We start from the raw sequence: 8,939 nt of genomic DNA, 5'->3' as shown, positions 1-8,939 counted from the left end.
ATGCTTCTTGATGGGTTAGAGCTAGAGCTATACAATCAGCCATAAGCACGCGCTTTTCCTATTGCAGAGCTATTGGTCTGAGCCTCTGAGGAAGCAGGAGACATGTGGTACCTCAGCAGAGAGATGACTGCTTCCTCACAGAGAGAAGGATGCCACTGGCTTTTGTGAGGTCTCATGCACATGACTTGATTGTTTTACATAGGATTTTGCTGGCAGGAAGATACTTCTTTGGATAGAGAGGATAGGGATCAGTATACCTGTCCTTGTGACTCTTATCACCAAGAGTGAAAGGAAATTCCACATGTTCAGTGATCACCAGAACAGGAATAGAGAGGAAATCTTGCAATGGGGACACTAGTTCTGGTGATTTCCTGCTGTGGCTATGGGACAGGAAATGAAGGGAAATCTCCACCTGTCAGGGGTTACAACTCTCAATCTCTCTATCCAAAAATAAATGGTTTTATTTCTAAGAGAAAAATAAGTTATGCTATTAAATCGCTCATTGAGAAAAGAACCAAAATGGCTGGTTTCCAGTTGTGATCCCCGCAATGTATGTACAGATTGCTGTGATAGAGGTGGACTAGCTGCGTCTCCACCGTTCCATGTATCAGTGACGATCGGTGTGAGCGCTTCTACATATGTGCGGAGAGATGTCATACTAATCATTGTATGAAACGGGCGTGTCACACAATAGCCACGCCCCAGCCTGTCAACCACCAACCATACGCTCACGCCCCCATGGCTCGTTGCCTGGGAGACCCGAGATTCTCCGCCTGTAAATTCTTCTTGCCTATCCCGTCCCTCCGCATTCCACACCTGCTGTATTCCACGCCCCCTTTATCGCCCGCCTCTCTACATCCTCTATTGGTTCTCCTGCCTGTCAGTGAACGTCCTGTCCTGATTCCGATGCTGTGATTGGTTGCGCTCTTCCCGGACGCCGCTTTGCAGGAAGAAGTGGGCAGGTGTTGGCGCAGAGGGGCGTGTGCGATTGGCGTGGCTAGAGCGGCGGTAGGCGTGGCTTGCCGTTTTCTCCTAGCTGGTGATATTGAGTAGATACCCGAAAGGAAAACAGCGGCAGAGGAGCGGAGGGAGGTGAGAAGAGCGGCACGGGCACAGGTGAGTGACAGCGATGGGCATTGGTGGGTGATAGGGGGTTCCCTGCCTTTGCCCCCCTCTTCCTGGGTGTGGGATCACCCTTACCTTTCCTATAGATTCTCATCACAGCCATTACCGCCCCCTCACATCTGCAACAGGACACCTGCCATCCCCTCCATGTTCTATATATACTCTATGTATACATATATATGTGTGTGTATGGATGGAGAGCACCCTGGCACAGCATGCCCTGGCCTCATCCTCTATGATCTCATCACCCATCTGGACAGATCCCTATCACTATGATGATGATGGGGGTGATTCCTCCCCCTCTGTAATGCTGGGTACAATGAGTAATGCTACCATGGCATGTGTTGCAGTCTATTGCCATCCATACATTGGCTCCTATGGAGAAACTATTTTTACCATGCTTGGTCTCTGCTGGCTTGCCTGTCACAGCGTGAAATCCATGGACATCCCCGGCCAATCAGCAGCCTTTTATCACCTTTCCCGCATCATCCGCCAACATTTCCCACGCTCATTGTCTCATGGATCCCCCCGCACACTTTTACATTTCATTGTGAACCTCCACAGCAGAAACATCCGTGCAACAAGGTGTAACGCATAGCAACCGCTGAGCATGGCGATGCCACTGGTTCCTACGGGTTACCGCACTTTGCTGCCTGTCATTATTATACAGGATTTATATAGCGCCAACAGTTTACGCAGCGCTGTACAATATTATTACTATCATTATTATTATTGTACAGGATTTATATAGCGCCAACAGTTTACGCAGCGCTGTACAATATTATTACTATCATTATTATTGTACAGGATTTATATAGCGATTTACAATATTATTATTATACAGGATTTATATAGCGCCAACAGTTTACGCAGCGCTTTACAATATTATTATTATTATTATTATTGTACAGGATTTATATAGCGATTTACAATATTATTATTATACAGGATTTAGATGGCGTCAACAGTTTATGCAGCGATTTACAATATTATTATTATTATTATTATTATTATATTATACAGGATTTATATGGCGCCAAAAGTTTACGCAGCTCTTTACAATATTATTATTATTATATTATACAGGATTTATATGGCGCCAAAAGTTTACGCAGCTCTTTACAATATTATTATTATTATTATTATTATTATTATTATTATTATTATTATTATTATTATATTATACAGGATTTATATGGCGCCAAAAGTTTACGCAGCTCTTTACAATATTATTATTATTATACAGGATTTATATGGCGCCAAAAGTTTACGCAGCTCTTTGCAATATTATTATTATTGTTATTATTATACAGGATTTACATGGCGCCAACACAGCGCTTTACAATATTATACATTTTTATACAGGAATTATATAGAGCCAATAGTTTACGCAGCGCTATTCAATATTATTAATATTATTATTATTATTATTATACAGGATTTATATGGCGCCAACAGTATACACAGCACTTTACATTATTATTATTATTATTATTATACAGGATTTATATGGCGCCAAAAGTTTACATAGGGCTTTTTACAACATTCTTATTCTTATTATTATACAGGATTTATATATCGCCAACAGTATACACAGCGCTTTACATTATTATTATACAGGATTTATATATCGCCAACAGTATACACAGCGCTTTACATTATTATTATACAGGATTTATATAGCGGCAACAGTTACGCAGCGCCATACAATATTATCATTCTTATTATGATACAAGATTTATATATCGCCAACAGTATACACAGCGCTTTACAATATTATTATTATTATGCAGGATTGATATGGTGCCTACAGTTTACGCAGTGCTTTACATTATTATTATTAGGGTTGTCCAGATACCACTTTTTTAGGACCGAGTACAAGTACCGATACTTTTTTTCAAGTAGTCGCCGATACCGAATACCGATACTTTTTTTTAATGTCATGTGACCGTTTTCAAACCACAATACAGACCAAAGATATTTTCTTTAGAATTATGAAGAACTGGTACATCATGGTGTGGGGCTGTTTTTTAGCATACGGTACTGGAAAACTACATATCATTGAAGTAGTGATCACTGTCAGTGCAGCTCATCGGTGCCAGTGCCCAAAAGTGCAGCTAGCCAGTGCCACCTATCAGTGCAGATCAGTGCCCATTAGTGCATCAGTGCAGGGAGGCAGCTTATTAGTGCATCTCATAAGTGCCACCCAATCAATGCCAGTGCCACCTATCAGTGCCATCCATTTATGAGTGCAATTCAATCAATGCCAGTGCCACCTATCAGTGCCATCCAATGGTGCCATCCAATTTGTGTTCGATGTCACAAAAAAAAAAAAAAAAAAGTATTCTATTTTGGTATCGGGAGTATTTGCTCGAGTACGAGTACTAGCGCAAATACTCGGTATCGGTCCCGATACCGATACTGGTATCGGTATCTGGACAACCCTAATTATTATACAGGATTTATATAGCGGCAACAGTTATGCAGCGCTTTACAATATTCTTATTCTTATTATGATACAGGTTTTACATATCACCAACAGTATACGCATAGCTTTACAATATTATTATCATTATTATGCAGGATTTATACGGCGCCTACAGTTTACGCAGCGATTTCCATTATTATTATACAGGATTTATATAGCGCCAACTGTTACGCAGCTCTTTACAATACAAAAGGGAGACAATACAGTTACAATACAGGAGGGTTAAGAGGGACCTGCTAAGAGGAGCTTAAAATCTAATAAGGTGAAGCAAGTGGTACAACAGGTTGTAGCTGTGGAGAATGAGCTGATGGAAGTGGTAAAAGATTAGTTGGAGGCGTGAAAGGCTTCTCCGAAGAGGTGAGTTTTCAAGGATCACCTGAAGGCAGTCAGAGTCGGAGATTGCCAGATATATTGGGGGAAGTGAGTTCCAGAGGCTGGGAGAGGCTCTGGAGAAGTCCTGGAGGAGAAGACAAGGGACATAGAGAGAAGGAGGTCTTGGGAGGAGCCTAGGTGTAGGCCATTTATGTATTTCACGAGGCCTGACTGGAAAGCTCCCAGGACAGGGGTAGGTAACCTTGGCACTCCAGCTGTGGTGAAACTACAAATCCCAACATGCCTCTGGGAGTCATACCTGTGACTGTCAGCCTTTCAATGCCTAGTGGAACTTGTAGTTCCACAGCAGCTGAAGTGCCTAAATGACCTACACTTATAACAAAGCCATTATTCAACTTTCATCAAAGTTGCACAGTTTTATTTATCTACAGATGCCTCTTATCCACATAGGCAGTTTTTTTTGGTAAAGGTGAACTAACCCTTTCTGAACGAATCAGTGAAAAGCGCTAAACTCCAGCTTTAATATAAAATACACAAAATGATGCAGCTCTGTATTCATAATACATCATTAAACGCAAGCAGTGTATGGACCTGTATCCGCCTCTTGCAGTCTCTGAAACAGCAGGGTTGAAATGTGAGAGAGAGAAGCAGCACAAGGAGCCATGTGATGACAAGAAGCGCGCTAATAGGAGGAGAAAGCAGAGTGGCAGAGAGATAAGCTCATCATTGTGCTGCTTCTCCTTTCGCTGCCCAGTCACAGGCTGGGAAGTCAGTTGAATGGTGCTGGCCATAACACTGAGGACGTCTAGCTGCAGAAAAAGGTACTGCTGGGCAATCCCTTCATTAACCACTTGCCTACTGGGCACATACACCCCCTTCCTGCCCAGACGAGATTTTAGCTTCCGGCACTGCGTCGCTTTAACTGAGAATTGCGCGGTCATGCGACGTGGCTCCCAAACAAAATTGATGTCCTTTTTTTCCCCACAAATATAGCTTTCTTTTGGTGGTATTTGATCGCCTGTGCGCTTTTTATTTTTTGGGCTATAAACAAAAAAAGAGCGTCAATTTTGAAAAAAAAAAAATATATATATTTTTTACTTTTTGCTATAATAAATATCCCATTTTTTAAAAAAATATATATTTTTTTTCTCAGTTTAGGCCGATACGTATTCTTCTACATATTTTTGGTAAAAAAAAAAATCGCAATAACCTGGTTTGCGCAAAAGTTATATTGCCTACAAAATAGGGGACATAATGATTTATTTTTTATTTATTTTTTACTAGGAATGGCGGCGATCTGCGTTTTTTTTCGGGACTGCGACATTATAGCGGACACATCGGACACTTTTGACACATTTTTGGGCCCATTCACATTTATACAGTGAACAGTGCTATAAATATGCATTGATTACTGTATAAATGTGACTGGCAGGGAAGGGGTTAACCACTAGGGGGCGGGGAAGGGGTTAAATGTGTATCCTGTGTGTTTTCTTACTGTGGGGGGAGGGGGGTGACTGGGGGAGGTGACCGATTTGTGTCCCTATGTACAAGGGACACAGATCGGTCTCCTCTCTCCCTGACAGGACGTGGAGCTCTGTGTTTACACACAGAGCTCCACGTCCCTGCACAGTTACTGGGCAATCGCGGGTGACCGGCGGCCATCGCGGCCGCCGGGCACGCGCGATGTGTTCCCGGTGGCACGCCCTAGAGCAGGGGTCTTCAAACTACGGCCCTCCAGGTGTTCAGGAACTACAATTCCCATCATGCCTAGTCATGTCTGTGAATGTCAGAGTTTTGCAATGCCTCATGGGATTTGTAGTTCTGCCACAGCTGGAGGGCCGTAGTTTGAGGATCCCTGCCCTAGAGGCTTTAAATGACAGGACGTCATATGACGTCCTGTTGGAACAATAGAGCATTCCGCCTGCCGTCATTTGAAGGCGGGCGGATGTTAAGTGGTTAAGAGCCCTTTCACACTGGAAACGCCTATAGCGGAGTGTTAAAATAGCGGGAAAATACTGCATTTTTACTGCATTTTTACAGCATTTTCAATTCATTTTAATGGAGAGGGGCGTTTTAGGAGCGTTTTAAGAGCGCTATTTTTACCGCAAAAATGCTGCAAAAACGCACCAGTGTGAAAGGGCTCTTAAGCTGAATATTGCAGCAACATTTTGAAGTTGGATCTTTACAGCGGAGGTCCGGCTTAAAAAAAAAAAAAATTAAAGTCAGCAGCTACAAACACTGTAGCTGCTGACTTTTAATAAGGACACTTACCTGTCCAGGGTGCCCGCAATGTCGGCAGCTGAAGCTGCAAGATGATGTCGGGTCTCGGCTGCCCCACCGCCATCCTCAGTGAGGGAATCAGGAAGTGAAGCGTTGCGGCTTCACTGCCCGATTCCCCACTGCGCATGCGCGAGCCGCCCGACGCTATGTGAATGGGCGGATGTCTCCTGGGACACACTCAAGGTCCCAGAAGACACCGATCCCCATTTCCCAGGCAGCGCGAGGAGGAGAAGAAAGAAGACCCAACGCGGACAAGGAAGAGGCAGATTAGGAGATCTGCATAGTAACAACCACTTCTGGTAAGTATAAAAAGAAAATTATTTTTTTCAAATTTTTGTAGCCTTTTTGGCTATTGTTTTTTTTTTTTTTTAGGGTGGACCTCCGCTTTAACTACTTCCCACCGATGTGTTGCTAATTTACAGCCTCTCAGCTGGTGGGCCTAAGGCTGCATTCACACCTGAGCGTAGCGTTTTGCCGCGTTTTGTCGCAATATTTGCGGCGTTTTTTACTGCGTTTTGTCGCAATATTTGCGGCTTTTTTTAGAGTGCTTTCCGCAATTTTTGCAGCGGTTTTTTACCCCCTTTTGTCGCAAATTTAGACAGGTCTAGGGTCACCAATGTTAAAAACAGAAAAACGCCCAAATACGCTCAATTCGAACGGCAAAAAAGGGTCCAGAACTTGTTTAAGCTTCAGGCGTTTGGCGCCAGCCGTTTTGGAGTGGAGATGTGAACCATCTCCATTGAGAATAATGTATTTTCTCCCCTCTAGCGTTTTGGAGCTTCATGCTTCAGGCGACAAAACGCTCAGGTGTGAATGCAGCCTAAAGGTCGCATATATTTAGCCTTATGTAATCAGTTTTCTGTGCTGAGAGCACGCTCCCCAGCACAGTCACCGCCAGGGACTGGAACGCTTCCAATGCATACCCTATTTATCGCGGTATAACGCGCTCCCGCGTATACCGTGCACCCCCAAAGTGACCCCCAATCCTGTGGAAAAAAGTTATTTTTGTACTTACAGTTTTGGTGTCTTGCGCGGCGTCCATCGGCGTCCTCGTCGGGTCCGGCGTCCTTCTGCGGCTTCGGGTGTCCTCTTCGGCGGGTCCGGCATCCTTCTGCTGGTTCGGGTGTCCTTCTGCGGCTTCGGGTGTCCTTCTGCTGCGGGTCCGGTGTCCTCTTCGGCGGGTCCGGTGTCCTCTTCGGCGGGTCCGGCGTCCTCGCGGCGTCCTCGCGTCCTCCCCGCTCGTTTCCCGCGCCGAGTTTTGAATACTGCGCCAGCATATACCAAGCGCAGTACACTCGGGCAGGCTCGGCAACTGTCGGGCTCACGTCCTGTACGTCCAGGACGTGACCGCGGAAGAAGCCGAGACTGGGCGACTATACCCGAGTGTACTGCGCTCGGTATATGTCGGCGCAGTATTCAAAACTCGGCGCGGGTATCGGCGTATATCGCGCACCCACGATTTTGCCCTGATTTTCAGGGCAAAAAAGTGCGCGATATACGCCGATAAATACGGTACTTGCGATCAGGAGCTTTCTGAACCATGTGACCGCTGTGACAGCCAATCGCATTGGTCACATGACCCGAATGCCCGCCTCCCAGCATTTAGAAGCTCCTAAGGGGCTGAGAGACGGGAAGGGCTTAATCGGGCTATTCATTTGAACCCATGAGGAGGTTAATTTTCCTTTGCCAGTTGTTTTTATGATAATTCTGGCACTGCTCGTTTTTTTTATGTGTTTCTCTGCATTGAGTGGTCTTTATGTGGGCAGATAATATATAACGGGGACACCAGCCATGCTATATAGAAACCTACACATGTGTCTTCTGCTCTCCTCCAGTATAATTAATGAAAACTGTGCAACATCAATCAATACAACAAGTGTTATTTCTGCCGTCACACGCAATTGGCTAACAAGGCTGCCAACATCGCTTTGTTCATTTCCCTTGTATAGCAGAAGGTGGAGATCAGATTCATTGATCTATTATTTGTTTCTGATTAGGACATTGCTGGACATTTGTGATTACATTTATTGCTACACTGGTACCCCTTCCGCTCATTTTGGAACAATTTGCACATGGAATGGCGCTGTAAAGGGCATCTAGTACAGGGGTGGCAGGCTGTATTCATACCACCTTCTTCTCACCTGCTGGAATAAATAGGCGTTCATTTCGTTTTGTGTGATCTTTCCTCCGGTCGTGGCATCATTTTCAATTTCTGATGTTTTGAACTATTTGCCTTAGCCTTGGATTGCATGCCTGCAAATATTATCCCTTGGGAGGTTAGGAAATAATCATTTTGCTTCCAGTGCTGAAACTGCGTGTCGCTGGTAATCAGTTTTTTTTTTATTTATTTTTATTCATTCAATAGCTGGCATTTTATAGTCTGATGTTTTAGCTGAACTTACCGTATTTGCCGGCGTATAAGACGACCCCCTGATTTTCCAGCTAAAATGTTGGTTTTGGGATATACTCACTGTTTAAGACGACCCCTCACTGTGCCATTATACATGCCTCACTGTGCCATTATACATGCCTCACTGTGCCATTATACATGCCTCACTGTGCCATTATAAGTGCCTCACTGTGCCATCTATACATGCCTCACTGTGCCATCTATATATGCCTCACTGTGCCATCATACATGCCTCACTGTGCCATCATACATGCCTCACTGTGCCATCATACATGCCTCACTGTGCCATTATACATGCCTCAC

The 8,939-nt window shown here is 44.3% G+C and overlaps 1 protein-coding gene across 3 annotated transcripts in view; it reads left to right on the top strand.

Annotated features, from left to right (window-relative positions):
• Positions 1 to 1,016: 1,016 nt before the first annotated feature.
• Positions 1,017 to 8,939, top strand: part of CDKL5 (cyclin dependent kinase like 5) — a 511,586-nt gene continuing 503,663 nt past the window's right edge. For all 3 annotated transcript variants that reach the window (XM_040338214.1, XM_040338213.1, XM_040338212.1), the window contains exon 1: positions 1,017 to 1,116. The gene's annotated coding sequence lies outside the window, so the exon portion shown is untranslated. The remainder of the gene's footprint in view (positions 1,117 to 8,939) is intronic.

The sequence above is a fragment of the Rana temporaria genome, chromosome 2, assembly GCF_905171775.1.
Source record: "Rana temporaria chromosome 2, aRanTem1.1, whole genome shotgun sequence".
Taxonomy (NCBI): Eukaryota; Metazoa; Chordata; class Amphibia; order Anura; family Ranidae; genus Rana; species Rana temporaria.
The sequence above is the reverse complement of the archived record's forward strand: the minus strand, read 5'-3'. Positions and strand labels throughout refer to the sequence as shown.